The sequence below is a fragment of the Bufo gargarizans genome, chromosome 6 (assembly GCF_014858855.1).
Source record: "Bufo gargarizans isolate SCDJY-AF-19 chromosome 6, ASM1485885v1, whole genome shotgun sequence".
NCBI lineage: Eukaryota > Metazoa > Chordata > Amphibia > Anura > Bufonidae > Bufo > Bufo gargarizans.
The window spans coordinates 288,631,811-288,641,273 of NC_058085.1; the positions used below are offsets into that span (position 1 = coordinate 288,631,811).

General features: G+C 47.2%; 1 protein-coding gene across 3 annotated transcripts in view; it reads right to left on the reverse strand.

Moving 5' to 3' along the window:
* Window positions 1–8,722, reverse strand: part of PLEKHA1 (pleckstrin homology domain containing A1) — a 63,495-nt gene extending 54,773 nt beyond the window's left edge. For all 3 annotated transcript variants that reach the window (XM_044296500.1, XM_044296501.1, XM_044296499.1), the window contains exon 1: window positions 8,571–8,722. The gene's annotated coding sequence lies outside the window, so the exon portion shown is untranslated. The remainder of the gene's footprint in view (window positions 1–8,570) is intronic.
* Window positions 8,723–9,463: the final 741 nt, after the last annotated feature.

Below are 9,463 nucleotides of genomic sequence, written 5' to 3' on the forward strand. Positions count from 1 at the left end.
ATCCGGCATTCAGAATACCGGAATGCCGGATCCGTCGTTCCGGCATGCGCATGCGCAGATCGGTAAAAATGCGAAAAATGTACAAGACGGATCCGTCGGTCCGCATGACAAGCGGAGAGACGGATCCGTCCTTGCAATGCATTTGTGAGACGGATCCGCATCCGGATCCGTCTCACAAATGCTTTCAGGCAGCAGCAGATCGGCGGATCCGGCGGCCAGTTCCGACGACGGAACTGCCCGCCGGATCACACTGCCGCAAGTGTGAAAGTAGCCTTATTCTTGCAATGCATTTGTGAGATGGATCCGCATCCGGATGCGTCTCACAAATGCTTTCAGTCACATCCAGATCGGCGGATCCGACAGGCAGTTCCGACGACGGAACTGCTTGCCGGATCACACTGCCGCAAGTGTGAAAGTAGCCTTAGTGTTTGTATTTTTTTACTTACTATTAGCCCCCTTAGGGGCTGGAACCCTTGTCCTATTCACCCTTAGACCCCTTTCACATGGGCGAGATTCCTGCGTGGGTGCAATGCGTGAGGTGAACGCATTTCACCCGCACTGAATCCGGACCCATTCACTTCTATGGGGCTGTGCACATGAGCGCTGTTTTTCACGCAACGCAGGCCCAATAGAAGTTAATAGGGCTGCCTGAAAAATCGCAAGCAAATGCGGATGCGGTGCAATTTTCACGCATGGTTGCTAGGATGAAAGTCTATTCACTGTGTTATTTTCCCTTATAACATGGTTATAAGGGAAAATACATTCTTTAATACAGAATGCTTAGTAGAAGGTCAATTGAGGGTTAAAAAAAAAAAAAATAATAATAATAATTTACTCACCTCCTCCAATTGATCGCGTACCTGCCGGTCTCCTGTTCTTTCTTCAGGACCTGTGGTGACATCACTCTGCTCATCACATGATCCATCACCATGGTAATGGACCATGTGAGGAGCTCAGTGACGTCACCACAGGCCCTTTGACAGGTCCTGAAGAAAGAACAGGAGACCGGCAGCTACGCGATCAATTGGAGGAGGTGAGTTAATTAATTTTTTAACCCTCATTGGCACTGCGCCACCAATGTTTATTATACTGGGGTGTTGGGGTAGGGGGGGGACGCACTGCGCCACCAATGTTTATTATACTGGGGTGTTAAGGGGGGGGGGGGGCGCACTGCGCCACCAATGTTTATATGTTTATTATACCGGGGTGTTGGGGGCGCACTGCGCCACCAATGAAGGTAACTGACTGTTAATACAAATACAGGAGGTGGGTGCCGGAATCAAATAGCCGACACCCGACCTTTATGACAGGGAGCTGCGATCCGTTGCAGTTAACCCCTCAGGTACCGCACCTGAAGGGTTAGCTGCCGCTGATCGCAGCTCCCTGTCATAGAGGTCGGGTGCCGGCTATTTGATTCCGGCACCCGCCTCCAGTATTTGTATTAACAGTCAGTTACCTTCATTGGTGGCGCAGTGGCCACAGACCCTCCCCTCCTCCTCCCATCTCTATTCTCATTGGTGGCGGCAGAAGCACAGGGGGGAGGGAGAGACTGCTTCTCCACTGCGCTGCTGAGAAGAACATCGGCGGCGGAGCAGCTCCTGTGCCCCACTTCTGTACTCGACTGCAGAGCTGCGGCAGCGGGTGTAGTCGCAAATGGCGACAAGACTAAAAAGTCTTGGCGCCATTTGTAAATTCTAAATCGCATTGGCGACCGTTTTGGTCGCCATCTGTAGCCCTGTGTTCGGACGCACTCAGGCTGATGTCAGCAGTAAGTATATAAGGCAAGCTGGACAGATTTTGATGAAGTGATCTGTTATAGTGCTATCGGTTTTGAAACTTAAGATGGATAAACGCAAAATGTGGTAACGATCCAGACAATTTCTGCTACATAAGTGGCAAATACACAACTTATGATCAGCGCAAGAATCTGACAAAGCAAGTGCGTCTTGCTTTGACTGTAAAATTGGAGATCAAGATAAAAGCTGCGCCCCTCATGTTTGTTGCACTGTGTGTTACTCTGGTCTAACGCAGTGGTTGAATGGTAAAAGGAAAGGAATGGCTTTTGCAGTGCCTATGGTTTGGCGTGAGCAGTAGGGATCGACCGATATTGATTTTTTAGGGCCGATACCGATACCGATAATTTGTGAACTTTCAGGCCGATAGCCGATAATTTATACCGATATTCTGGGAATTTTCATTTTTGAAAAAAATATAAAAATTCCCACAAATCTGCTGAAAATTAATGTTTATTGTTAATGTGTATCTATTTTTATTTTTTTGTAAATCTTTCTTTTTCATTTATATTTAATATTTTGGTGTTTTATTTTTTTTTTTTAACTAACTTTTAGCCCCCTTAGGGACTAGAACCCTTGTCCTATTCACCCTGATAGAGATCTATCAGGGTGAATAGGAGCTCACACTGTCCCTGCTGCTGTGTGCACACAGCAGCATGGAGCTTATCATGGCAGCCAGGGCTTCAATAGCGTCCTGGCTGCCATGGTAACCGATCGGAGCCCCAGCATTACACTGCTGGGGCTCCGATCGGAGGAGCAAGGGAGAGGGGATCCTGTGGAGGGGCGCACTGCGACTGGGGTGGGGGGGGGGGGCCCTATGCGCCACCACTGCCTAATACTGGGGGGGAGGGGGGGCGCACTGCGCCACCAATGCTTAATACTGGGGGGGCTTGGGGGGGGAGGCGCACTGCGCCACCAATGCTTAATGTTGGGGGGGGGGGCGCACTGCGCCACCAATGTCTAATACTGGGGGGCTTGGGGGGGCGCACTGCGCCACCAATGAAGCTTAATCTCTAATTCATTCATATACAGGAGGCGGGAGCTGGCTGCAGGATCACATAGCTGGCTCCCGACCTCTATGAGCTGTAGCTGCGATCCGCGGCACCTGAGGAGTTAACTACCGCAGATCGCAGCTACAGCTCATAGAGGTCGGGAGCCGGCTATGTGATTCTGCAGCTCCCGCCTCCTGTATATGAATGAATGATAGATTAAGCTTCATTGGTGGAGCAGTGGCCATAGCTCCTCCCCTCCTCCTGTCCCCTGTCCTTACATTGGCGGCAGCGGCAGCAGCAGCCCAGGGGGAGGAGACACTGCTCCTTCTCCCCTGTGCTGCTAAGGGGAACACGGAGAGCGCTGTCAGCAGCGCGATCTGTGTTCCCCATACACTATCGGAATATCGGCAAAATAGATGCCGATACCGATAGTGTTCAAAATCCTGAATATCGGCCGATAATATCGGTAAATCCGATAATCGGTCGATCCCTAGTGAGCAGGAAAAAAAAACAAAAAAAAACAAACAAAAAAACACCAGACTGTTACTTTTGCATGACTAAAATTGCCGGATATGCAAAGAGAAACAAGTCACAAATTGTGTATCCTGACTGAGTCTGCTTTTACACCAGTACCACACGATGTAGAGAATCCAGTGCCTGCCCTTCCTACAGCAGGAACGGCAATTGAAACAGACAGTTCTAATCCTGATGAAGAAGAAGATGTTAATTGTCACAATGTATTTCCTGATCCAGGACAACTGGAGGGACAGCCGCACTTGCTGAGCCAGTCAGATTTAGATGATCTGGTAAGAGATCTGTCATTGTCTAAGGAAAAGTCAGCACTTCTAGCTTCTAGACATTAGGAATGGAATTTGCTACAATGAGGAGCCACAACTTCACACTTTCATCATCGACACACCATGCAATGGAAAGCGGTTTCTGTAATCATGCAAATGGTCTTATGATGGAGTTAGATGGTACACATGTTCCCGATGAACATAGACTCTAGCAAAACAAGTTTGAAAGCTGTCTTGTAGCACAATGGTAAACAAAAAACCATCTGTTCCATTGGCTCATGCGGTTGGAATGGGAGACCCATGCTTCTATGGAGTTAATTTTGAAAATGATCAAATACTCAGAACGTAAATTGAAAATTTGTGCTGACCTGAAAGTGGTAGCACTGCTGCTTGGCCTACAGTTAGGGTACACAAAGCATATGTGTTTCTTGATCCTATGGAACAGTCGTGATGACAACAATCATTACAAAATGAGACAGTGGCCTCTCAGAGTCGAGCACACAGTTGGTCAGTACAATGTACAACACAGATCACTGGTCGATCCACTTCAAGTTATCTTCCACCACTTCACATTAAACTTGGTTTAATCAAAAATGTGGTAATTGCACTTGATAAGATGGAAATGGTTTCCAGTATTTGAAGGAGAAGTTTAGCAAACTGATGCTAAAATAAATGCTGCAATTTTTATTGGCCCCGAAATCAACAAAACTAATGCATGATGACACATTCAGAACAAAACTCAACCCTCTGGAACTTGCAGCTTGGGATGCATTTGTGCTAGTAGTGCAGAACTTCCTTGGGAACAGACGAGCTGCAAACTATGCTGAATTAGTAGACAACATGCTTACAGCATATGAAGAACTTGGCTGCCGAACGTCATTGAAAGTGCATTTCTTACATTTCCATCTTGACTTTTTCCCACCCAATTTGGGACACGCAAGTGATGAACATGGAGGGCGGTTCCATAAAGATATTTCTACAATGGAGAACAGGTATCAAGGCCGCTGGAATCCCAACATGATGGGGGACTACTGCTGGTTTTTGCAACGGGAAAATATGACCAAAACGCAAAAAAACGCGGATTCGTCTTCAAAATGCGTTCAGTGTTACTATGGCAGCCAGGACGCTATTAAAGTCAGGGTTGCCATAGTAGTAGTGGGGAGCAGTATACTTACAGTCCGTGCGGCTCCCGGGGCGCTCCAGAATGACGTCAGAGCGCCCCATGCGCATGGATGACGTGCCATGCGATCACGTCATCCATGCGCGTGGGGCGCCCTGACGTCACTCTGGAGCGCCCCGGGAGCTGCACGGACGGTAAGTATACCGCTTCCCCGCTCCCCACTACACTTTACCATGGCTGCCAGGACTTTTGCGTCCCGGCAGCCATGGTAACCATTCCAAAAAAGCTAAACGTCGGATCTGGCAATGCGCCGAAACGACGTTTAGCTTAAGGCCGGATCTGGATTAATGCCTTTCAATGGGCATTAATTCCGGATCCGGCCTTGCGGCAAGTGTTCAGGATTTTTGGCCGGAGCAAAAAGCGCAGCATGCTGCGGTATTTTCTCCGGGCAAAAAACGTTCCGGTCCTGAACTGAAGACGTCCTGATGCATCCTGAACAGATTTCTCTCCATTCAGAATGCATTAGGATAATCCTGATCAGGATTCTTCCGGCATAGAGCCCTGACGACGGAACTCTATGCCGGAAAAGAACAACGCAAGTGTGAAAGAGCCCTAATTGTTGGAGTAAAACACGTTCTGCTCAAAATTATTCAATGCTTTCCAAGTGCTTAATTCATTTAGGCATACTTATGCATAGCAAAATTTTGTGACGTGTTACAACAATTCTGACTTCAGATTTGTAATCCGCACACTCAGTTTAGGAAAGGACAAATGGTTTTTGCCCAGTAGCAGACGAAAAGTTGTTTTTTGTTGCGTGGTGGGGAGTCCCAAAGAAATGAATGGAGAGCACATTGTGCAATCGCGTCCACCGCTCTATTCACTTATACGGGAGCCGATGTGCAGTTATAATCAGCAGTCCCATGTAAATGAACGGGTGGCGGCCACACATACAGTTAGGTCCATATATATTTGGACACTGACACAAATGTAGTTTTTTTTACCTGTTTACTAAAACATGTTCAAGTTATAGTTATATAATTTACATGGACATAAAGTCCAGACTTTTAGAAGTCATTTGAGGGTATCCACATAAAAATTGGGTTTAGGAGTTTAAGCTCCTTTACATATGGCACACTGTTTTTAACCACTTCCCAACCGCCCATTGACTATAAGGCCTCATGCACACGACCGTTGTGTGCATCCGTAGCCGTTGTGCCGTTTTCAGTTTTTTTTCGCGGACCCATTGACTTTCAATGGGTCCGTGAAAAAAAAAAAAAAAAAGGAAAATGCACCGTTTGGCAGCCGCATCCGTGATCCGTGTTTCCTGGCCGTGAAAAAAAATAAGACCTGTCCTATTTTTTTCACGGCCAACGGTTCACGGACCCATTCAAGTCAATGGGTCCGTGAAAAATCACGGATGCACACAAGATTGTCATCCGCGTCCGTGATCCGTGTCCGTTTTTTCCTATCATTTCAATGGCAAACTTGACTTAGATATTTTTTTTTCATTTTTCATGTCCGTGGATCCTCCAAAAAACAAGGAAGACCCACGGACGAAAAAACGGTCACGGATCACGGACCTGCGGACCTTAAAAAAAAACAAAAAACGGTCGTGTGCATGAGGCCTAAATGTCCTTGGACGGTCGATTTAATGGAACGTCCATCAGAGATGGCAGCTGCACGCTAACTGCTCAGTGACAGCAGAGCACCCCAGAGAGAAGGCAGGGACCGTTCCTGGGTGTCCCTGCCTTCTCGATCACTGTATAACGAGCACTGTGTATACAGAGATCGGGAAACGCTATGCCGCTTTCTGTCCCGGCCCAGTGGTCATGTGACCGCCGAGGCCTGGAAAGTGCAGGAGCTGTTGGGTCTTCCATAGACCTCGATTAACCCTGCACTGAGGCTGTACAGCGCTGTATAGGTCCATACATGACCCAAAACATAAAACCAAAGCAACCCAGGAATTTATTAAAGCAAAAAAGTGGAATATTCCTGAATGGCCGAGTCAGTCACCTGATCTGAACCCAATAGAGCTTTTCACTTGTTAAAGACTAAACTTCAGACAGAAAGGCCCAAACAAACAGCAACTGAAAACCACCGCTCCAGTAAAAGCCTGGCAGAGCATTAAAAAGGAGGAAACGCAGCGTCTGGTGATGGCCATGAGGTCAAGACTTCAGGCAGTCATTGCCAACAAAGGGTTTACAACCAAGTATTAGAAATTAACATTTTAATTTACAATTATTTAATTTGTCCTTTTGAGCCCCTGAAATGAAGGGGTTGAGTTTAAAAAATGCTTTAGTTCCTCACTTTTTTATGCATTTTGTTCAAACCACTGAATTAAAGCTGAAAGTCTAAACTTCAACTGCATCTGAATTGTTTTGTTCAAAATCCATTGTGGTAATGTACAGAACAGAAATGAGAAAAATGTTGTCTCTGGCCAAATATATATGGACCTAACTGTACATGGCTGCTTTCCTCTCACTTTGGGGGTCCTATAGGTGGGACCTGCACCTATCTGACATTGTAGACATATCGTAGTGACATGCCATTAATGTCTCATATAATACAACCCCTTTAAAAGGGAACCCGTCATCAACTTCATGTTGCCCTTACTAACGGCAGTATAAAAGTAGAGACAGGCGAGTTGATTTCAGCGGTCTGTCATGTAAGAGTTAAACGTAAGTAATTGCCGAAAACCAACATCACAATCATTGCAGACTGGGCCTGGAAAAGAGTCACGGCCATCTGAGAAGAGTCCTGGCTATTCATGAAGTCCTGCTCTCCTGCCCACCTGCTGATGACCGACCGTCTTCTACCGAGTTTTCTCCCCATCTCTCTAGGATAGAACTGCCAATCAGCAGCAGATGGGCGACTGCAGGAGATTAGGAATAACCAGGACTCTTCTCAGGTAGATCTGACTCTTCTCAAGGCCTGGGCTGCAATGATTATGATGCTGGTTCTCGGCAACCACTGACTATTAGCTGATGAGTGACACACCGCTGAGATCAGCATTTCTGTCACTACTTTATGCTGCCCTCTGTACGGTCAGCATAAAGTTGATGACAGGTTCCCATTAAGGCCGGGGTCACACATGCCTACAGTACGCCGTCAGGTCATAACACCGGTTTTACACCACATAGCATGCTCCTTGCACTAGAGATTACACCAAAAAGGTCAGTGTCTTCAAGGTTTCCATTCCCTAACTGCAAGCAGTGATCTTGTCAACAGCCAAAGACAAAGTATGACACAATGCAGCGCGTCTTTCCAGTCCGTTTCAATGGCGAAGACCTACTTTCAATTACCCGACCACCCCCTCCCCCCCAGCTTTCTTCTGAGCTAGTCAGTGTTGACGGGCCCATGAACAGTCAGTTGACTACGACCAGACAGCTTTTCACTGACAGCAAACAGAGATCTTTAAAAATGGCGAGGAATGAAAACGCTAAATCTATTACAAAGTGGCAAAACTTTTCATTACACTTTAAGTGCATTAAACTGGAAAACCCATTTTAGGAAATAACGGAAGCAATGCAAAAGCGATAACGCACGTGCGATAAGATGACGGCTGCGCCCCCGCGGACGCGGGCGGCCAGGGCCTGAGCTGTCACTGGACTGTGTGGCTCACTATGCTGCTCTGCAACCTGTGGCTCTCCTGCAGCCTCCACTACTACTCCCAGTATCCCACGCCTGCCTCTTGCTGGGAGTTGTGGTGATTTCAGCTCGGCCACAGGTTGCAGAGCACCTCTCCAGTGTATATCCGCCTGACTCTCCCATCAGATGATGCCTCTGCAGTCTACACACCCCTTGCTGACGGGGCTCTAGACGCAGCCTGTGTGAACGCAGCAGCAGTCGGGGGGGTGCGGTATCTCACCTGTACAGAGCTGTCTCATAGCTGTGCGGCCAGTGTGTGTCCTGGAGCCGGCGGTCACACTCACTGCACACAGCACTCAACTAGTGAACTCCGGACATCACTTCTCAGCCGCTCCCTCTCTGCACCTTCCAAGCCTCGCACTGACACTTCAAACATGGCCGCTGCTGACAAACTGCGAACCAATCAGACGGCAAAGAATGCGTGACGTCATCGCTGCCCGCCCACTCCCAGTCGCTTCGCCGCCTCCGTACAGAGCTGTGAATGACGTCACCGGCAGAGATCACATATCTCCTGATCGAGGACATTCTCTCTCATTGTCTGTGGTCTAGGCTAGTAGTAACATAATACATAATGTTTTCATTACATTTTTCTTATTTCGTTTGAACAATAAGTGCTCTCCCTCTTGTTGGAAAACTTATATTTTTTGTAGGCTTAAAAGGGGTGGTCTGGTTTTTTACTGTGTACAGTCACACAACAGATAAAAATGGTCATTAAAAACTGATGAATTGTATTAGCTTTTTTTATTTTTATTTTTTATCCCTAACCCTGCAGTGCCCCCAGTATATATTATGGCCCCCATAATGCCACCAGTATTATAAATGGCCCCAATAGTGCCCCTAATATTATAAATGGCCCCCAAGAGTGTCCACAGTATGATAACTGGCCTCTGACAGTGCCCCCCAGTAATATAAATGGCCCCCAATAGTGCCCCTAATATTATAAATGGCCCCCAAGAGTGTCCACAGTATGATAACTGGCTTCTGACAGTGCCCCCTAGTAATATAAATGGCCCCAAAAATACCCACAGTATGATAAATGGCCTCCAATAATGCCCCCAGTATTATAAATGGCTCCCAATAATGGCCCCTAATATTATGAATAGCCCCCATAGT